Raw genomic sequence first — 24,119 nt, forward strand, 5'->3', positions numbered from 1 at the left:
ACAGGTGATGAGGAAGTGGGTGAGGAGAATCAATTCTGCTCCCCTGCCTTGCAAATGACTCGTTTGTCAGACCCAGTGGAAGCCAGAGACCAAAGAAGCACTGTCATGAAGTCCAGGGAGGTCAGTCCCCTGGGGCACAGGTCAGGACAGAGATGGGATATAGAGTATAGCCAGCATGGCATGAAAGTTAACGACTTCCCCTGGAGGTCCCATACCTCCTCCTGCATGAATTGCGACAATCTGGGTCTGCTTGCCAAGTGCCGGCTCTGTCCTGCCCAGGATACTGCTGTGGCATCTGTCCAGCCAGCCCCATTGCCCTGACTCTCTCAGTCATGTGGCATTCTTTAAAATCAAGTGTCCTGGGGCACTTGGGTGGCTCCGTCAGTTAAGCGTCCAACTCTTAATTTCAGCTAAGGTCACGATCTCACGATTGGTGGGATCGAGCCCTGTGTCAGGCTCTGCACTGACAGTACGGAGTCTGCTTGGGATTCTTCCTCTCTCTCTCTTTCTGCCTTTCTCGTGCTTGCTCTCGCTCTTTCAAAATAAATAAATAAACATTTAAAAAGATGCATTCTTTTAAAAGCATGTTAAATGAAATATATTTAATATTTTTTCGGTCTCACTTTTACTGCAAGTTTTTTTTTTAACTATGATCATATTTGCATACTAATTATTTTTCACTGAGACCTAGTTGGTTTTATAGTTCTTTGCTAGCTTAATAAAGAATAATAGTGTTTCAAATAATTTGACCGATACAGTTAATTCAGCTACGCTGTTAGTATAACTTTAAAAAAAAAAAAAACTGTTCACTCTCATCATAGAAGAAGAATGATATAATATACCAGATGGAAATCCACTTACTCCTTACGGGTCAGGAATGCAAATAAAATAGCTATGTAATAATATGGTCCAGCTGCACTTTTGGCTTTAACAGAGGCCCCAGTTGTGATGTGGCATCTGAAAGATTTTTCACAACATATTTTTCCAGCTGAAATTTGTCATGTCCAGATACAGGATCTGCCAAATTACAAAAATTTGACAGATGCTAGATTTAAAAAAAAAAAAAAAAAGCATTTCTACAAGTTAGGAATTGTTCAGTAACTACTGCCCTCCCCTCCCAAATGCAATCCAAAAACTGGAAGAAATATTATTCACTGAGTCTATAAAATAAGCAGATCTACCCTGCTTTAAGAGTTTATTTTTATTTCTTTATATGAAACATTTCAAATGCTCCTGATAGAGGGTAGCTGCATATATGAGTGTGTGTGTGTGTGTGCATGTGTATACCCATGCATGGAGGCATGTGTTTATGTGTGTGTGTTTTCAAAATATGGACCATTATTGGGAAAACCAAAACCACTTGAGAAATGTAGAATTTACATTTTTACCCTGTTCAAAAGACCTCATGCTGGGTGGGTTGTGTCATTGACTCCTTCATACTACTGAGTCAGTCAATTGATCTAGTGAAGAATGTCATAAACTCATGAGTGAAGTGAACTGAGTTCAAGTTCAGACTCCCTCAGTTGCACGCTTTGTGGGCATCATGACAGTCAAACATTCTGGCCTTGTTCTAAAATGAAGACATACGTAGATGAGAGAATCTCAAAGCGCCTCTGAATTCTGAAATGTATTGGAACTTATTATTTTTAGAATCCAATCATCTGTGACTTATGTTGCCCAAAAAAATAGCTTCTAAATAAGTATTTAAAAAATATATATTAGTGGGGTGCCTGGGTGGCTCAGTTGGTTAGGCGTCCCACTCTTGGTTTTGCCTCAGGTCATGATCTCACAGTTTGTGTGTCAGGCTCTGCCCCTCCCCTGCTTGTGCTCTCTCTCTCTCTCTCTCTCTATTTCTCAATAAATAAATAAACATTTCAAATAAATAAATAAATAACAGTAAATGTTACTGTTTATTTTTAAAAATTTTTTAATGTTTATTTATTTTGAGAGAGAGAGAGAGCGAGAGAGAGAGAGAGAGAGCAAGAGAGAGAGAGAGAAAATGAGTCGGGTGGGGGTGCAGAGAATGGGAGACACAGAATCCAAAACAGGCTCTAGGCTCTGAGCTGTCAGCACAGAACCTGACGCAGGGGTTGAACTTACAAACCATGAGATCATGACCTGAGCCGAAGTTCGATGTTTAGCCAACTGAGCCACCCAAGAGCCCCTAGTAAATGTTACTTTTTAGAGCAGTTTTAGGTTTACGGAAATTTTGTATGGGAAGTACAGGGACTCCCTTCTCCGTTTCCCCTGTTATTAACATCTTGCATTAGTGTGTGCATTTGCTTCAACCGATGAACAAGTGTGGACACATTAGCTAACCCCGTATTTTGCATTAGGGTGCACCCTTCATGTTGCAGAGTTTTGATAAATGTTTTACATTATGTATCCATCACTGCAGTATCACACAGAATAGTTTCAACAACCCTAAAAGTGCCCTGTGCTCCACCTATGCATCCTTGTTTCCTCCTCCTGAACATTGCGAAACCACTGACCTTTTTATTATCTCTATAGTTTCACCTTTCCCAGAATATCCTATGGTTAGAACCATAGAGAATATAGCCTTTTCAGATTGACTATTTTCTCGTAGCAACATGTGTTTAAGATTCTTCTGCGTCTTTTTGTGGCTTGATAGCTTATTTATTTTATCATTGTACAATATCCCACTGTGTAAATATACTACTGTTTATTTATCCATTATCCTATTGAAAGACATTTGGTTGACTCCAATTTTTAGCAATGATGAATAAAGCTGCTATAAGCATTCGTGGGCAGGTTTTTGGGTGGCCATAAAATTTTAACTCATTTGGGTAAATGCCTAAGAGCATGATTGCTGGATTGTATTGTTAAGACTATGTTTAACTTTGTAAGAGACTGCCAAACCGTCTCAGAAAGTGGCTGTATCATTTTGTATTCCCACCGGTAAAGAATGAGTTTCTGTAAACAAATGTTTTTATTTTAAGGAATATCTAAATAAAGTCACTCAAAATAGCTACTCAGTATGAATAGTTTAACAAAAAAAAACATCAATTAGCTTATACTTTATATCATAGGAAATCTTGTTTATATAAGATAAAAAACATTTGGTATGTCCAATAGTGTTGTTTTACGGAATTAATCATCTGTTAAAATACATAAGATATTCTATATACTTCAAACATTGTTTTCGCATAAAATACTTTAAGAACAATTTTTTTGCTACATATGATGATGTTTATTACATTTCATGTATATTTACATTACTGCACGCCATATAATTGATGAGTCCCCACTTCTGAGATACAATTGATGTATCAATGTATACAATTGATGAGTCCCCTCTTCTGAGATAATCACAAGTCCCATTGATATTATGGAATCTCAGTACTTAGTCTACACTTGAGGCAGACCCTTTCTGGTGATCACACATGTCTTAGTGAGATGCAGGCATACCACATGTCATATTCCATTGGATACGAAATTAACTTTCAGTTCTCAAATCTAAACTTTGGAGCATGCTCTCCTTTTATAATACAGCCCCCGATTTCCTCTCTACTTTCATTATTCACCCTCCTGCTCATATGCAAGGTACAAAGAAATACTTGGCATAAGAATGTTTGTGTTAGGGGGTGCCCAGGTGGCTCAGTCAGTTGAGTATCTGACTTTGGCTCAGGTCATGATCTCACAGCTCATGAGTTCAAGCCCCGGGTCAGGCTCTATGCTGACAGCTCAGAGCCTGGAGACTGCTTCCAGTTCTGTGTCTCTGTCTCTCTCTGCCCCTGCCCCACTTGTGCTCTGTCACTCTCTCTCCAAAATAAATAAATGACATTTTTTAAAATGTTTGTTTTAGTCTCCAAAGTCCAGAAACCAGCAGTATATAGTGAATTGAGACGTGGATCTTAGAGTCAAAGTGCTTGGTTGAGTTTCCAGACCTGCAACTTCATTGTTATTTGGAAATGAGCAATTCCTTTAACTTTTATTAGCCTCAATTTCCTCCTTTATTAAAAAAAAAGTATTTACTTCATACAGTTGTTACAGGAGTTAAATAAGACAATATCTGAAAATATTTTAGTATCAGAGAGATGGCAAACAAGAAATTTTAGTGACTCTTATCATTAATGGCAGTGGGCTTGTTTTTTTATTTTGGGGTTTTTGTTTGTTTTGTTTCGTTTCTTAACTGACTGTTCTTGTTCTCTGTCTCACTTAATTTATAAAAGGTACTTCAGGGATCATCTCCAAGGAATATTTCTTGGCAACCTTCCACTGTCCCTCACGAGCAAGCTGAGTGTGTTCTCCTTGCTGGATGGAACCTTCTCTCACCTATACTAAAACTCATCACTCTATATAATTAGTTACTTTTCTGTTTCTGTCACTAACATGAAAATCTCTCGATGCTACAGACTGTGTTGCTTCTTTGTTATTGCCAGAGCTGGGCGTGTGGTAGTTGCATCACTTAGGAAATTTTTATTTTAAGTTTATTTATTTAATTTTGAGAGAGAGTGTGTGAGATAGCGTGAGTGGGGAAGGAGCAGAGAGAGAGGGAGAGAGGGAATTTCAAGGAGGCTCTGTGCTGTCAGCCCAGAGCCCAATGCATGGGGCTCTATCTCATGAACCGTGAGATCATGACCTGAGTCTACATCAAGAGTTGGATGCTTAACCAACTAAGCCTCCCAGGTGCCCCACTTAGGAATTTTTTAGTTGAAATAACAGAAACCTCAACTCAAGTAACTGCAGACCAGAAATTTTTCCTGGCCTTAAGTGAAATTTGATCGAATGTTCTCGATGACATCATGAAAGACTGTTCCTTTCCATGCCTCCTTGTTACTTTTCTTAGTGATGTTTCTACTCATGGCTGCTTTCTCTTGGGATTACAAGATGGCTGCCAGGGTCTGCCAGTGGTTCCTATCTTCACAAGCACAGTGAGCAGAAGGGATAACATTGGTCTGAGGAACTTCTTGGGAGAATAAGAAAGTTTCATTTCCAGAAGTCCTCAAAAACATCTCCTCCCACCACATTGACCTGAATTAGATCATATATACATCCTCGAAGGCTAAGATCATGGATTTGCCTATGGTCATTGGGGTCAAACCTACAGCTGAGTGTGCAGTTATCTTTCCCCTTTCATGTGGGCTGTACAGAGAAGGAGGAAACTAGAATAAAGCTAGCATATTGTTACCAAGAAAAAGGAGGAATGAATGTGGTAAATGCAGGAATTACACCCACGATTTTCAAAGATGCAAAACTGGATCCAAAAACATTGTGACCTTCGATGCTACAGTATCTATAAAAGGGGGTGGTACACCCAAGTTTTTACCCCCCATGTTTACCTCTTTGAAGTAAAATCCAAATTATGTGTATGGGAGCTAGCCTTTGATATGTACATTATAGGTTGTATGGGCTGTTTGAATTTTAATACAAGCTTCATAAGCACCGGATCCTGGTTTATTTTGTGTATTGCTAAATCCCCAAGTCATAGAACAGAGCCTGACACATAGTAGACAACAATAAATATTGATTTAATTGATTAATCCAACGAGTTGATATTTCCAATGTTTGAAGTCTGGCAATGGAAAAACCAAAAACATAGACATTGAGGTAAAAAAAGAAAAATCGCATGATTTCTTTCTAGATTATTATTATTTCTAGATTAAGTTGCCCAAAAGTTCTTTGCTAGAGACTAATTCACATGGCATTAGAAAAAAGGGATGAAATTAAGACCATGTGTTTCAAAGAACTTGTTCAAATCATGTGAGCAGCTGCATCATGGGGTGATTGATGAAAAAATTAGAAGCAGTGAGGGGAGGACCTTAGCCATGTAGGGTGGGGGAGAGCAGGGTTAACTCCTTCTAGGCTATGCTCTCCTTCTGAATGAGGCATGAAAATCAAATTCACACCACAGAACTTCTCCCCTCAAAACTCTGCAATGATGCCCAGCCTTTCCATTTTACATATATATATATATATATATATATATATGCTCAACTTTAAAAAGGCTTATGTGACTTTCAGAAACAAAGCCTCCCTCCACACCCAACCACCAATAACTTCTCTGACTTATCTTGTGATATTTTCTCCCTTACTCACTCCCCACCCACCACCGTTACTTCCTTGTTGTGGCTGAAATAAACCAGGCACTCTCTTGCCTTAAAAGCCTTTGCACTAGTATTTCTCTTTGCCTGAAAAACTCTTCCCTTGGATTGTACAATTCTGTTCAGTTACATCTCCATCAGGACTAACACAGCTGCCCTATTTAACACTGTATCCCATTCCTTCCTTCCACTGACACTAAATCTCCTTTCCCATGCTCTACCTTTATTATTTCCATAGCATTTATTACCTTCTTACATGCCACTTAATGTATTTTATCATTATTATTCATTTTTTATCACCTCATCAGAATGTAAACGCCATGAGGGGAGTGATTATGACTTTGTTCTCTGATTTATTCCAAGGCATAGTCCTAATACTTCCTGACCAAATAAATGATTGAATAACCTTAAGCTGTATTAAACATTTACTCAAGAAAAATAACCCAGAAGAGCTAATAGAGTGTCTGTCTTTATTTTCCAGCACACTATTATTTATCTAAGCCTTTTCTATGTTAGAAAACGTTCCTGCCAAACAAAATGTATTTAGAGGATATTTAGTACTGTGATTTTTTTCTGCATTTTAATGAAACCCAACTGTTAAATGAAACTAAACAATGTTATAATAGGCATAACAGTGGCTAGTTCATAGCCAGTTTGGGGTTTCTGAACATTTGCCCCAGGTCCAAGTGCATTAAAAACTTTTGAGCAGAAACTCAAATATATGCTTCATTGTGTTATTGTGTGACCCGTCATGATTGAAACTTGAGTTTTTCCAGAACACTTCTCCACGTGAGAATTTTATCTTTGACCATAGAATGGCACATATCTTTACATGAAGAACAGAAATTTCTAAATATCATGATCCTACGTCTAAACTCTTTTTTAAAAATGCTGGCCAATAAATAATCTCTATATGAAAGATAAGTTCTCCTTGGTATTGTTTTCCCCCCAGTTGAAGTCTTTCTCTCTAAATGTCATTAATTGATATCTGTTACCAGTAATATCCTCTTACTTGGAAAATAGTCCCCTGTTCTGATGGATGGTGACTGTCCCAGTCTGTTCAGGTTGCTATAACAAAAATACCATAAACTGGGTGGCTTATAAACAACATTTATGTCTCACAGTTTTGGAGGCTGGGAAGTCCAAGATCATGACATCCGCGTGTTTGGTGTCTGTGACAGCCATCTTCCTCATTGATGGCCACCTTCCCACTGTTACCTCACACGACAGAAGGGATGAAGGATCTCTCTGGGGCTTTTTTTATGAGGGCTCTAATCCTATTCATGAGGGCTCCACCCTCATGAACTAATTACCCCCCAAAGGACCTACTTTCAAGTACATCACTGTGGGAGTTAGGATGTCAAAATATGCATTTTTAGGGGATGAGGGGACAAAAACATTCAATCTATAGTGGTGATTACTTGGCACTTTAAAAAATTAAGTTGATAGCAAAATTTAATGCAGTGATTTTTTGGCACTGTTTTGTTTTGCAGAGTTTAATTCCATGAAGATGTTAATTTTATTTTGTTTTGTCTTTCTTTTTCATAATTCTTCCTTAATTTATATCTGTTTACCATCTGAGGAGAAAGAATAATGGCTGAATCTCAAGTGTTGTAACTTTAAGCTGCTTACATACCTTGATGATCTTTAGACTGGGCCATGTATTTTCCTTCCATCAGGCTCTCTGACAGCCCTCTATGTTCCCTATGATATCCTCATCTCTCAGAAATCTCTCACCTGAATTCATCCAACCTCTGCTCTTCAAAATTAAAATATATTCATTGTTCTGTGACAGGCCTCTATTTAATACTTCCCCTCTTTAATCAATCAAAAATTTTCTTATTCCTTATATTATTTATCCATTCCTTTACTCAGTCATTTCAACACATGGTCTTAGCCCCTAGAATAAACCGGGCACTGTTCTAGAGAAAGGAAATACCCTGGTGAACAATGTAGACAAATTCTCTGCTGTTATGGAATTTACTAGATGTGGCCTCTTTCTCCAATAAACAATGCCTCCCCATACATTCTTCATTCCCCATACATTCTTCAATCCCCATACATTCTACATTCTTGTGTAGTCCTTCTCCTAAAATTGGCTTTTTCTGTGACTTGTGTTAACCAATAAAATGCAAAGGAAGTCATGGTATGCAAATGTTGGTCTGATGGTTTTAAGAAGGTTGGGAGATTCTGCCACTGCACTCTGGGGAAAGCTCCCTGCAATGTAAGGCTCTGACTACCATGAATCCATCATGCTGTGAGAGAGACAACCTAGCTACCCAGAGTCCATGTGAGTGAGGCCGTCTTGGAAATGGATATTTAATTGGTGTCACCCAAATGAGCCACCCTAGCTGGTCTCACCTTGAGCAGAGACAAGCCTTACTGGCCCTGGCCCAAATTGTAGAATTGTGATCAAGTTAATATAACAATTGATATTTTAAGTCACTAAGTATTGGGATAGATTGCTATGTGACAATAAATAACCAAAATGCAAGGTTTTTTTTCAGATAGGTTTGACTTGTAAAAAGTTAAAACTCATCAATATCACCATCCCCAATTGTCCTATTATATATTTGGAGATTTGGAGAGGAAAATGCATTTAACAGTAATTGTATACATAATAACCATATAATATAAAAATATTATCCAGTTCCATGATATTTTATTCATATTTGTACACACACATATGTATACATACATTTAATCTTTTATTTATTCAAGATTTTTTAAAATAATAATTGAACACCTGGTTAGCGTCAGGGACTAGATACATGAAATATGTAAATATTTGTAAGGTGAAGCCACTATGTTTTGAATAATTTGTTATACAGCAATAAAGAACTAATTCACAGGAGCTCTACTTTAGACTATTGTGATAAATCTTGTCTATCTTTTTTTTTTTTTTGGTACACCAGTGTTTTTTAGAGTTGACATCATGATAATGGTTGAATACCTATGGTTAGAACTAGTCTATTCCTAGTGCTATTTTTCTTTTTAAGTTGGTTATAATTTTGCCTTTGTGGTGAAAGTAGATTACACCCAAGTGTCTATTTAGAAAGAGAAAGGTCATGGAAGATACAGGGTGCATTCAGTGAACTACACTGACCTAACATATACTACTACAGCCTAGTGAGTAAAATGAGATTGGTAGGAAATTAAAAGAAATTTGGTTATATATGCCTCAAGTTGTGAGTTACAGAGAAACTCAGAAGTTCCCCCAGGGTTGTACTTAGACTTAGACCCAGATTTTCTGCCATCCATTCAGTGATGTTTCTACCTCACCACATGTAATGCTTATACTAGGAAAGCTTATATTGGGGCAGATATAGATGATACAAGATTGGCTGTGAGCTGGTTCTGGGTCATAGCTTCAAGGAGGGCATTGTGCTATTCTTAACTTTTGTCTTTGAAAATTTCTATACAAAATTTTGAAAACAAGTAGAAAGAGTTCATTTGTCCTCTAGTTTGTTATTATAATTTATAATATATTACATACATATAACCTATAACATATATAATATAATTTATACTAACCAAGTATTGCATAATTTTTGAGGACAGTAAGTACAGACCACAAAATATTTGCCAGGTTAAAATACCCACCCATAATCATTCTAACAAGTGGAAGCTAGAAGCTACTCTAGAAAAAAAAAGCATACTATAGAACTACCATTTCTGCTGTGGTAGAAAGTTGTTAGTTTTTGTTTGTTTGTTTTATACTGACTGGATTTCAGTACTGTTAGTAAAGTACCATTTTTATGAAGTCCAAAATGTGAACATTTGTGACATCACATGTATCATATTGGTGCGTCTTATACCCAACCTGGTAAAACTTCACCCAACAGAACTCAATTAGATGGAGCCCAACAGTAACATCTTGTCCAATTATCTGGGCAAGAATAGAAAGAGCACAAAGTAATAGAGAAGATGTAGTGATTGAAAAACTAAATTCTAAGCTATGTCTTGTGATTTCTACAGATTCCAAACAACCTCTTAGAAAAACTTACAAGAACTTATTGCAAGTTAGATGTTCTAAGATACATAAAGATACTACATCTCTAAAGGAAGATTGGACTATTATACTAAATGCACTCAGTCTACAAGATATGTTACCACATTTCGAAAGTTGCTAGAACAAGGATAAAAATAAAAGAAAGGCTTATTTTGTACGTTTTCACTAACTGGAAAGTTCAGTAAACAGAACTGATCATTCTCTTCCAGTTAGGGTTATTAATGAGCTTCAGGATAGTAATACTGAAGAATAAAATATATGACTCGAAAAAAACCAAAAATGCAGCGTTGAGTGCTGATAACAGTCACAGAATTTTCCTCATATCTTATCTGATGTTTATGGCATAGAATAAAGGAACGGAAAATTTTCGCCAGCAACTCTGAAAACAGTGGATTGCTAATCTGTCTTTTTCCCAGAATCAGGACTGTTCTTGTGATTTCAAACACTGCAATCCGTATTATTTTAATTACTCATTTTTAAGCGCATGGCGTGTCACAAAATTTGTGGCTGTAACTTGGAAGATTTATTTTTTCCAGAGTTTACAAAATGAGGAAAAAAATATTATAGTAAGCCACAGAACTTTACTGACTTGGACTTTCCAGACTTCTTCAGAACCACAAACTGCCAGCCCTCTGTATGACATCTGAAATGATCCAAAGCTTGTTCACCCAGTACACATCCCTGAGTTCCCGGTTTGAGCAAACACAGACATTTGACGAGGAGCCAAACCCAGAGCAGCATGCCTGGGCTTTTTTGAATGCGGAATTGCCTCAAATTAAAATGAATGTATTCAAGAACCCCAGACCAGATAACGGTTCTTTCGCTCTTTGAGCTCTATAACATTGAGGAGAACTGTTGTAGTCATTCACTCATTCATTCGTTGGCTCACTCATTCATTTATCAAGTACTTACTGGTAAAAATCTAGGCCCCTGTCCCCCTGAGACTTATATTCTGGTGAGTATGACAGAGAATAAGTAGGTAAACAAATAAATAGACAAGATGATTTCAGTAACGTTAGATGAAAATGTGATCCTAGCCCCCTTCTTATTAGTTGTGTAAAGTTGATAATGTTTCCTAACCGTTACGATGTATTAATTTCTAAGATGGTAATCAAACAACAGTTTCCCTGGACTGTTTGTGAAGATTAAATTAGATTATACAGTGAAGAACTTAGAAAATAGTATGTGCCTTATTTGCATAGAATGTATGCTAGGATGTCTCAGTCCTATTTGTAAGGTAGAAAAAAATGGAAATAAACCAAATTTCCTCAGAGGAAAATGGAATGGATAAATACTATATGTTATATTTGTATGTCCAGCTATTAAAATACCAGGCTTTTAAAAAATAGACCTTAAAATATAATTTGAATAAAAAATAGGTGGCAGAAAATATATGGTAGGGCGCCTGGGTGGCTCAGTCAGATAAGCGTTCCACTCTTGATTTCGGCTCAGGTCATGATCTCACGGTGTGTGAGTTCAAGCCCCACGTTGGGCTCTGTGCTGACAGCATGGAGCCTGCTTGGTATCCTGTCTCTGCCTCTCTCTCTCTCTCTCTCTCAAAATAAATAAACTTTAAAAAATTAAAAAAAAAGAAAATATATGGTATAATGTTATTAACAATACAACATTCGTGAACATACATGCATGTGGGCAGGAATATTTTTAAAAGAACAGAGAAAACACATATCAAATTCATGTTGATGAATGTACCCTGTGGGAAGGAAAGGACAATTTAAATAAGCATTTGATAGGGGAATTCAAAAAAAATCATGCACCTTTCTGTATATTTATTTTATTTAAAAATAAAGCACGTGATAAATTGAATTACAAACAGTAAGAGGGAAAGTGCTAGGGAAGATAATATCCATGGCATGGACAATTGAGATACTATATGAAAAAATGGTCACTTGAAAGGAAAGTTCTTTGTATATTTGTGGCCAGCGTTTTTACATGTCAGGAACTTTGACAGTTCATTTTCCCTTGCTTAGCCAAGTTTGGCGGAACGAGTGTGCTATTGGTTTTCAGTTAGCTCCTGTTTTTGAGGTCAAATATATCTACTTAGGATAATGTGCTATTGGTTTTCAGTTAGCTCCTGTTTTTGAGGTCAAATATATCTACTTAGGATAATCAAGTAGATTTTTTCTCTCTCTCTCCCTCTCTCTCTCTTCTTCTTTTACTTAATGTTTTGTTTATACATTGTTTTCAGCCAGCAACTTCATCACATCTGGGGCACAGCACAAAATTCCTGACTGCTATTCTTGAACTTCAATCAAAAAGTCAGGGTGTTCCAATGCATTGTCACAGAATAGTTGACACGTGATTTCTCCCTGCCCTACATATCCCAAAGACTTGATTGACTTTTACAGACTCCAAGTGGCCATTCTTCATGGGCTCTTTATATTACTAAATATACACATTCATCTACCGCTGCCAGCCGAAATTCTTTCCGGCTCTGATGGTTTTTAACTTTTACTGAGTTCTTACAATCCATGCACATAGTCACTAAGTGAGGTTGTTAAGTTTCCATTTTCCATCTCACATGAATTGCTACTCAAGCAAATGTGGACTCAGAGGGTTGTCCCCCAAACCAAAGCTATTTGGCAAAGATGTGCCTTTCCTTACACAAGCAGGGGAAAGGGTTTTGGTGGCTAACATCTCCATTCACTGTACTAACTGCATGAAAATCAGAACATGCTTAAAATAGGAGTAGCTGTCCTCGTGAATGTTTTAAGGTTTAATGAAATGAAAAATGCATTGTTAGTTTTATTGCAATGCCTTTTCCGTCATGGCTTCTTATCAGGAAACAATGGAACATATTTTTCTGTTTTCTTCGGGGACACATTGCTTGTGAGATCTTTGGTGTATCCCACAGGATTTCAGGACTAATAAGAATATACCTAGAGTACCTTCATTTAATGAAGCAGATCTATAAGAATGCAACTAAGAGGGGTGAAAACATCTCATCTTCTTTTATATCTTCCAATGTCCAGATGTTGACTTCAGACTGATCACTCTGCATACTTCTTTACCAAAAACTAAAGGTGATGTTTAAAAGTGTCAGGTTTATTTGCTTGCATGGTTTCTCACCTTGCCCCCCTGAGTCATACTGTCCATGCCTCACCCAAGTTCTGAAGTTAAGCTTGTAACAATGTTGACAAAGAAGGCAGACCCTTCCAGGATCCTGGCAATATATTAGCCATTGAAACCGATGAATTAGTTATTAAAACACATAAAGGACTCTCCCAACTCCTAGAACTTCTTCACAAAATCCTTCTATTGAACACTCATTCTTGTCTATCTGACCCCATATGTGTTAACTTGTAATAGGGCTTCTCTGATTACACCAGTGTTGCAGGTCTTTCCCTTTAATTCTCATGATACTTCTTACCTTTGGGCTATTAACCCTCAAGGTATTCTCTCTTCATATTTCTTTTTCAGTAATCCTGATTGAAGAGAATGTTCCACACACACTTCCTTGTCGGAAATGCCCCTGATTCTCTCTCACATCTCTAATCCGTTCTTTTTCACACTTTCCTAGCACTTACTATGTACAGGTTTCACCCTAACATCTGCTATTTCTTCCTCTTATCCCTAATTCCTGCTCTGAGGCATAATGAAAGCATGTTTGATTCACAACTCAAACACTCACCATTACCATCAACCTGAGACCACTACCACGTCTTCTTCTTCTGTGTCTTACGTTTCAAATCTCAGTTAAATGCTGACAACGCGTGGGCAAGTCAAAGGAAAGAAGATAACATTGGTTATAGTCATCAAGAACTCAAAATCTTCAGGACTAATTGGGGAAACAAGTTATAATATTTATTTTTAAATAACGAAAAAATATTCAAACAATTTCTGACAAATATAGAGGATATACACCACGTTGGCAAACACGTTTCCCCAAAAGGACTCTGGGGATAGGACTCTGGATAAGAAGAAATTACTTCTAGGTGGGGGTCAAGACACAGCCTATGAAGAAAGTACAATGTGACATGACAAATTTTTAATTTATTCATTTAACATATCCACCAAGCACTGTGATAATCACTGGGCTGATAGAATTCTACTAGGTGAAGAGAAAGTGATGAAAAGTCTGTGAGTGGATGAATAGTTACAAGAATGCTTCAACAATAGTAATGGAATCAAACTAGTGTTCATTTACCCATCAATACATTCAACAAACAGTTACACTATTTCTGTGTACTTGGTATTGTGTTCAGCTCTGGGAATTCGGGAGTGACACAGGACCACACCATCCCCTTCCAAAAATTCAAAATGTGGTAAACAATTGTCAGAAAAAAATGTGATAATTGGTGTAACAGAGGTACGCAAGCCAGAATTTAGCTCTCAGAACTAAGAGATACCAAAAAGTAAGAGACAGCTCCAACTCATAGTTGTATAATTGTATAATTGATATAAGTATCAGTAGGTAATAAGATAAGTAGTATATTTATATATCAATAAGGTAAGTAGTATAATTGATATAATAAATTTTGAGACTAAGAATAAGCACTAGGGGCTTTGTGCTTTGGGGAAGTTGGAAATATGTTGGAAAAACCAAAGATGCCTGAGAGTGTGACTGGAGACAGGATTATAGGAAAATGTGGGGTCCAGGTCAGCGAAGCTTTGTATGATATACTAGGGAATCTGATAGGTTATACCCAGTGGGATTTTAAGTTGGTCAGAGACATGATCAGATTGGCCAACTTCAATGGTCAGTTTATTCCTTAAAGCAATAAAAATATAGGACGGGATGGTTAAGAGTCCAGGATTCAAAAAGTTGGCTTAAACGGAGACTGAAATGTAATGGAGGGTACGATGAGCATCAGAATACGCAAAGGAGTCAATAAAAACTTGCTGATAAATGATTCAATAATTCTTTCCTGATTTCTTGCCTGAGAGGAGAAAAGCATGAAACTTCTGTTAAAGATTGCACTTTTGTGTCTTGGTCCAAATTCCACTGGACATGAGCAGTGACACAGGAGGCAGGAAAGGCTCTGGGCCATACCACATGGGCCACTGCTGTCTACAAATCTGTGTCCATCTGGTCAAAGAGGAAATTGGTTGGCCTGAGGCAAATATAAATGGGCCAGAGAACCATTTAGTCAGAGTTAAGTAACAATTCTCTTTTGGGAAATTTACCTGTTATTGTAGCTAAAAAGTAAAGTTTTATATTTAATGGTTCATACTTTCATAGCAGGAAGTTCTGTTCCACGTTCCGGAAAGTTCTGCCTTACTTTTCTCAATTGTCCAAAATGTTCAGAGGTAACTGAGAGGTGGAAAGTCTGTGTTCTGGAAGTCCCTCTTCCAGTGACTTGCTCTGGAAACACTGGCATCTCGAACTCGGTGGCCCCTTTCTTCATCTGGAAACTTATCTCCGTGTCTCTTAGCTTTCATATTTCCTAAATGTCTTATGATAATGTCATAACCATTTCATTTGAGAAATCTAACAATCCCAGATGCTTTCTACATCTCTTTTGAATTATTATCACCTTTGACTTTACTCAATATAACCAGTCTATTTATCATTAGATTCCTAACGTTCAGTGTTGACCACCTTCTTGCTGTTTCTTTTGCTTTGTTTTGTTGTTCCAAACTGCCCTTCACCCTGACAAACTCTTCGAGTAACTTTTAATATCCTTTGTCTTGGACCTCAAATCATTCCTTTCATGTCCTGTAAGCCTTAGTGAAATTTTATCCTGTTAAGTAGGTGGTCCCTAATTTCTGTCTGAACAAACAGAACTACTTATCAAAACATTTCATCTAAATTCATTTAACTAGAATGAGTTAGCCAGTTACACTAAATGTATTATTCAATTAATCATATAATCCAAGCTGTATGCATGCAAACACACACACACACACACACACACACACACACACACACACCTGACCTATTAGCTCTCATTGGTCTAGTTTACTTATTGCAATATTAAATGCTTGAGGATAGAGATCACATCCAATCTAACTCTATTAAAATAACATAGCACTAATAATATAGATCTATATTTTTGGTAGATGTAAATTAAGTACGGAGCACTGATGATGCCATACATTGTTACAGGATTTGTCTCCCATTATCAGTTATCAAACTAGCTAAGGCTTTGTCAAATTTCTTGTGTAAACATGAATGGACGAGATTATATTTTATAAGGGAAATATACACTCAAATAATTATAAATATGTAAAAATATCATCCTCACACAACTCACACCATTTTTTCTTAATTAGACTAATGTAATTGTAAACGAATATTTAAAGAAATAGTCAAAAGGGAGACAATTTACATTTAAAAACAAATAGCACTAGAGGTATACAGAGTTTTAATTATAACATTCATCTCAAGGAACACTATTTTATTTTGCTGTCATTCTGGTCAAATACGTGTTTCGGGTTGGTATATATGTATCTTCAGGACAGGAGATATTAAAATTTTGTATCAAACATAGACATTTTTGGGGGGGCTGCGCGGCTCAGTTGGCTAAGTGTATGACTCGATTTCCACTCAGGTCATGATCTCATGGGCTTGAGGTCTAGCCCTGCGATGGGCTCTGTGCTGACAATATAGAGCCTGCTTAGGGTTCTCTCTCTCCCTCACTATCTGCCCCTCCTCTGCTCGTGCACACACTCTGTCTCTCTCAAAATACATAAATATTTTTTAAAAAGACATTTTAACTAGTAGAGGTTGGCGAAACTCTTGGCATGTTAGTAAGTACCCCTGACTCCAGATTTAATCCATTTTTTCTATGTTGCTTTTTGGAATATGAGGCTGTCATTGGCTCTGGGATAAGTACACATTATTGGGGGTTGGTTTATCCAAAACTGCATACGGTAAACTACGTTAAGTAGAGGTTTAAGCTTGAAAATGAGGTTGAAAAGCTACTTTGGTCATAGACATGTGGGAGAAAACAGACCAATTTGCCTCTCCACTGCCAATGTCTTCCACATCAAAGGAATTAGGTCAGAGATGCCACTAGTACATTTCCTTTTTTATTTTGCACCTCAAAAGCCCTTTCTCTATCCATTTCTCCCTTTCTTTGTCCCCGTGCAAAGGAAGAGTCAAAAGGCCCCAACATTCAGCCATTTTAGATTGAGTAACTACATGTTTTTTTGTTTTGTTTTGTGTTGCCTTTTTGTTTGTTTCTTTTTGTTTGTTTGTCTGTTTGTTTGGTAGATCAAGGGAGAGGTATGGTCTTTGGAAAGACACTTTGCTCAGGTCTGACTTACTAATGAGGATCATGGTAGAGTCGTAGCAATTTATATGTTGTTTGTGTTCTTTAGTCTGTTCATCTGAAGATAGAAGGCAGACACTTGGTATTCCTTTACCCTAGAAATGTCTGTATAGTATATTCTGCCTCAAATTTTCCTTTTTGTCTTCTTTATTTTTTAGAAAACTTAATCTATTGAAAAATAAGTTTGTGGGGATGAAAGGAGCAAGGAAGAAAGAGCCAAAGGGGAGACAATTTTGCCTCATTTCAGAGGATAGGTTTTAACTCTATTAGTAATTATAAACTTGGCCTGTTGGTTAAATTCTTCCAGGGTAGCCTATCATAACATCTCATTTTCCAGTCTTGTCATAACTATGTAAAAGACCAATGAATGCATATTTTTAAGTTAGAAATTATATACGTATATACACACATACTTTATTAGTTTAGTTTTTTGTTAACATTTATTTATTTTTGAGAGAAAGAAAGAGAGGGAAAGTGAGTGGGGGAGGGGCAGAGATAGACAGAGAGACAGAATCCCAAGCAGGCTCTGAGCTGACAGCTCAAGCCCATGAACCATGGATTCAAATGCATGAACTGTGAGATCATGACCTGAGCTCAAATCAAGAGTCACACACTTAACCAACTAAGCCACCCAGGTGCCCCCCCCCACACACACACACTAAATAATAGCAGTGGAACCATTTTCTATATCTTGAAATTTTTTTAAGTGCCTACTATAATGGAGTAACCACCTAGGTACAGTGTGAAATTCATGGATGAAAATTTCCTATAGATACTCAATTTCAAATATCTGGGAAATTCAGGACCTGCTATGAATGAATAAATGAATATGCATATACATGTGTACAGAAATTAGGCAATTTTAAAATGTGTAAACATCTAGCTTACTTTTTTTTATGGACTGTCTAGTTTTCACAGTTTTATGTTATAGTAAGGCAAAGATGTTTGAAATTACTGCAATTTACCTCAGGACAAATTAGATACTGCTTAATGACCAAAGAAAGAGATATATTTTCAAATCTAAATAAAAATATACTTTACTGTCATAATTTTCCTTGAGGGGAAAGAAGCCATATTAATTTCTATATGAATAAAATCTCTCATAGCCTGTCATTTCCACTTATTACTTTTTCTAACATTTGAGCCTTTAATTGGGTATATGAAAATAGATCAGCAGTTGGGAGCTTAAAGGAATCTAAAATTTTAGTCTCTTGTTAGCTTAGGCATAGAGCTAGGCAAAATAGTTTTCACTTTTGGCAAAAACAATGGGAAAAAGCATTAGTCTCTCCAGGATGATTTTTGGTACTTCCTACTCTAGGGAAGTCCAGCAACACAAAGTGAGATCAGAATTTTTCACTAATTTCTGGCCCTTCTGTTTCTCCACATTCTGGCCATGAAATGTGGAAAACATATTTGTTCAAGGGCAACATGAACTTTTCCTGAACCTCTCAAGTTATCCACTTTTAGTCATAGAAAAACAGAACTTTTTGGTTCTTTCTTAACTTCAATTATTGAAGTAACGAATGAATCATGCAATCGCTTCTCCCATTCTCCATTCAATTAGAATTCATTTTCCTTTCTTTACTTCTCACATTAGAAGTAATATTAGTCCAAGGTCTGGATTTATAGAATGCCCAAAGACATGAAATCAGTTTTGTGGCCGGAGTGAAATGGCCAATATTCCTAACTAAAATTGTCCCTTTTCTGCCTCCCAAACTTCTTAAGCCAAAAGTACCATTGAAATATAATGATGATTAATGGAGTAGGACGAATTCTCTTTTAAAAGGTCAAAGTCTATTATCATGGTCAACTTTATTAGCCTCCAGAGTTATTTGGTCATTTGAGAGTAGTCACGCAAAGGAGATTGTTTAGAGACTGTTTATTTTATGAATGGAAAAAAATGTCAATGAAGATAAGAGGCATTATTTGTTTGAATAAGCGTTACATTATGTTTGTTAGATCCCAAGAGTTTTTCAAAGATTAAATGCTTCTTCTGATGCAATTGTTCTCAAAGTCTTATTTGGTTAATAAAAATAGGAATCTCCACAATGTCTGATTGTAAAAGATCTTACCTACATATAAACTAAACAGTAAGATCTCTCTAGGAAGAGGGGCATATGCTGATGAGAAGAAATGAAGAAAAGAGCAAGGGAAATAAGGAGGAATTACCCTACCATCCATCTGTCCCCAAACCCTCTGCTTTATTGCTTGAAGGGATGTTGAACAGCTTTCAGGAATTCTCTCTTGCTGTTATGGCTACTCAACTGAGGATATTATTATGGGTTACGAAAGAGGGTCTTAAGTATAAGAACTTTTATTTCCTTCCTACTCAATTCTTTTGTAGAAACCTTCCAATTATTTTGTTTTAAGAAAACAGGAAACTGTTAGCATTACTGGTAATGTATTTATTTATTTGAATTTTTTGCAGAAACATCACCTTGAGATTTACATTTTTCTTCAATTTTGTAAAAAGTGAATTTAGAGCTTCACATTACGAAACACGAAGGTGAACTGCAGGATTTGGGCACACACTCATCCAGACTACATGTTCTACCAGCTTAAAAGAATATGCACTGCTGACTGTTTTCCACTGTGCGGTGGCCTGGGAAACATCAGATTCCCATTTCAATTTCCTTATATACTTTCCAGTGCTTACAAGTGCAAAGAACAATTGTCTTAGAAATTCTTTGAAAAGCTGTTTAGTTTGCTTTCCTATCTTCAAGAAATCTCTGAATTCATCTGTGCTTCACACAGGAGCACATAACCTGTATTACGATCTATCAGAGAACATTCCTCCACTTCCTGGAATACAGCGTTACGATGTAGAAATATACTGTGTGCAGATTCATACTGCATGGATACGCTAGTGTGGGAGCCAATAAACTTTTCCTATAAAAAATATTTTATGTTTTGTGGTCTATACAGTCTCTGTTTCAATTAATTATTTGCATTTCATACAATGTTCACATGCCACGAACTACACTCTTTGGGGGGATTTTTAAAACTTCAAATGGTTAAATATATGAAAATCATTCTTAGCTCACGGGCCATACAAAAACAGGCTGAGGCTGGATTTGCCCTTGGGCTGTAGTTTGCTGACCTCTCTGGCGCATTGGTTGGGAACCTGAATGTTGAAATTAGCCATTCTTGACCAGAACTAGAATGCTACCATTTCCTGAGCAACCTTACACAAAATACAAACCCCTCAGTGTCTCTTTTTTTGTTTTATAGGCGCACAATGTGTGTTTAATAATGTAAGGATTACATAAATTTGAACTCTTATCATGTACTCACGTGAGCAAGGTCATTTGGAGCTCTAACATTCAGGTAGAGAGGTAAATCTATGTCATTTTGTTTAATCTTCTGTGTAAACAATAGTCAGCCACTATTTTTGGTGAATACCATTTTGCATAACTCAAGCCTCTTTGGTTCTTTCCCTCAAACTATGCTGATTCCTCCACAGCTTTAACTTAGAAGGTTTTTTTTTTCTAACTCTTTAATCATATCCCGAAATTCTTTTAAACTCTCTGAAATGTTTCATAATCCTCTAAAAATGTGATGGCAAGAGTGGACAGAATTTTATGACCAAGTATGTAGTCATGTATTCAGAGTTTTTGCAAAACTGCACAAAACATTCCCAGAATTGCTGGTTGGTATTTTCTGAAAATATAAGTATCACATCTATTCCTTTTTCTTTCAAAAAGAGTAAGGTGTCTTACATATTGTTAAGTATCCATTTTGCTGTTTATATTGTATTTGTATTTGCAGTTTTTACTTGAACTCAAAGTCCTATTGATGTTTTAAAGAATATCCTGTTTGATTTGATATTTTCAACTTTTTGACGATTGCCTTTTTACTTTTATTTTCTCTTTTTTTTTAATACAGATATTCATGGCTTTTGCCCACTTTCCCTTTTTAATGTTGAGTTTTAAAAGTTCATTGTAAGTTATAGATAATAGACCTTTGTCAGATACAAGGCTTGCAAATATTTTCTCCATGGCTATCTCTTTTCTTTTCATCATTTAAACAGGGTCTTTATAGAGCAAAAGATTTTAATTTGACGAGGTGCAGGTTATCAGTGTTTCATATTTTACATTTAAGTCTGCAATTCATTTTGAGTTCATATTTTTGTACAATGTGTGAGGCTTAGGTCAAGGTTCATTTTATGCCATAGATATCCAGTTGCTCCAATACCATTTGTCAGAGGTGATCTTTATTCCGTCAAATTATCTCTAAATCTTTGTAAAAAATCAGTTGGCCATATTTGTGTGGGTCTCTTTCTGAATTTTCTTTATGTTTCCATTTATCTGTGTTTCTATCTCTATAACATTGTTTTTGTTTGTTTACTATGGCTGAACAGTAAGCCTTAATATTGGGTAAAGTAATTCTTTCCATTGCATTATTTGTCAAGATTATTTTAACTATTCTTGTGATTGTGTTTTTACACACTTTTTAGAATCAGCTTGACCAAAAATCTTGCTGGGAATTGCACTAAACACATACATTGATTTGAACATAAATGGCATTTTCAGTCATTCAGTCCATGGACATAGTATATCTCTCTGTTCATTCTGTGAAGGGGACTGTTGAATTCCTCAACTATAATTGTGATTTTGTCATTTTTTGAAGATTGTTTAGATACTACTTTAATCACTTCATGATTCTTAGACCATTTGGTGTGATTTTTAATTGAGATACAATTGACATATAATATTGTGTAAGTGTAAGGTGTACAATGTGTTGATTTGGTACATTTATATATGATAGCATTATTACCACAATAGAGTTAATTAACAGCGTTATCACATTACATCACATAATTATTTCATTTTGTGGCAAGACCATTAAAGATCTAGTGTCTTGGCAACTTTTTTTTTTTTTTTTAATTTTTTTTTTTCAACGTTTATTTATTTTTGGGACAGAGAGAGACAGAGCATGAATGGGGGAGGGGCAGAGAGAGAGGGAGACACAGAATCGGAAACAGGCTCCAGGCTCCGAGCCATCAGCCCAGAGCCTGATGCGGGGCTCGAACTCACGGACCGCGAGATCGTGACCTGGCTGAAGTCGGACGCTCAACCGACTGCGCCACCCAGGCGCCCCCTTGGCAACTTTGAAGTATATAATATAGCATTGTTGACTATAATCACTAGGCTGTGCATAAGATCTCAGAAAGAATGTGATCTTGAGAGTTTTTCTTTCACCGTCGCGAGTATCTTCCTCACAAAGTAAAAAGCGGCAAAGTAACAGGAATTTGGCCTATTCCACTAGTGATAAAAGCGGCTGACAAAACTCATAAATTAGGAGTTGGAAAAAGTAGCAAATTTGGAAGGGAGCAAAATATTTGGCCGTCTCCAAGAGTCCAAGTGGATGCTGAAGGATTAAATTCTATGCAGTTCTGGTCCCATATAACACACACGTGCTATGCAAAGGTTGTGCGGCCTTCATTCCGTAACAGACAACGTTGACTTGACTTTTTGTGCTAGTAAGTACTGACTAGCAGTAGTCATAGCAGGGCATATAGTGAAGCAATTATTAACAAAGTTGTGAATAGAACACAGTTTATCTAACGTTTACACCCTGCTTAATAGACCCACTAGCCATATATATATATACATAAGTCTACCTTTACCATCTCATTACAGAGACTTTTATTAAATTTAAAATGAGAAGTCTCTTTTCTTAGTTTGGGCCTTTGTATTCCGCAACCACCAAAGACCTATAACTAAGGGAGAACTTCAGAACATTCTTTCTGGTAGTGTTATTATCTAATGAATCACAGCTGATTTTCTTGGCTAGGTAGTCTCAGAAGAAAGTTTTATAATGTGTCCAGGGTTCAATAATTGCTGAATCAGTATATCTTTATATAACAGGAAAATAAGAAAACTCTGCAGTAAGCATGTTGAACAAGGTTTTAATTAAAAGCAGTTCTACAGCTGGCAGCAGAATCTGTCCCAACTCTGTTTTCATAAAATTATCCAAAATATTTTATAGTAATCTCTACCTCCGATTATTATAAAGGCAGTTGTATTCTCCTGACTGATATGAATAAGAATCATTTTCAGCACGTATAATTAATAGGGCAGCAAATTTACTTATATGTTATAGTCAGCCAACAATGGGTGTGTGTGTGTGGAATAAAAAGTCCACCCCTATCTCCCTAGTGTATGACCTCAATGTTGGAGAAGATAATAGAAATGGCTTATGTAAGAGATTAGTTCCTGATGTTTATGCACTTGAAATCCACAGAATGTGCTATTTATTCAAAAACAGAAATGAGCTTGCTCTTGTAGTCAATGCCTTATTTACATGTACGCATGTGCCATGTTTTTAAAATACGTCCTCAAGTACAAACTCTGTCAGTAGCTTCCAGCCTCCATCTCACTGTTGTCTTATGACATTTTCTTTCTTATCCTCCTTTACTCCTATTTATGGCAAGTGGTGATCTGACATTATAAAGAAAAGGCTAACCAAAAACGCCTGCAGCTTTTTCAGTTTTCAAAAAGAGAGCACGATGTTTGAGGTTTTATAAGCCATGCTAAATGTCTTCAGTTCTCTGGTGACTTTGATAAATTACTTTAAAGGAGTTTTGTTATAAGGAAACAAATCCCCAGGATATATAGTTCTCTCGCTGCTTCAACTCCTTAGTTCTCTCCTGATTGCCCTGGGACTCTGAGAACATCTGGGAGAGCTCTGATTACAAAATCCGAACTGTTCGGAGCACAGAACAGTTTGTGATTCTGATTTCCTTTCGTGCTGAATCTTGTCGTGTTCTCATCCCTTCTTCACTCCTTTCAGACAGATGCCATG

This window comes from Lynx rufus, unplaced genomic scaffold, assembly GCF_022079265.1.
Source record: "Lynx rufus isolate CCGP_SWC_20201006 ecotype Redwood Valley unplaced genomic scaffold, mLynRuf1.p SCAF_7, whole genome shotgun sequence".
Lineage (NCBI taxonomy): Eukaryota > Metazoa > Chordata > Mammalia > Carnivora > Felidae > Lynx > Lynx rufus.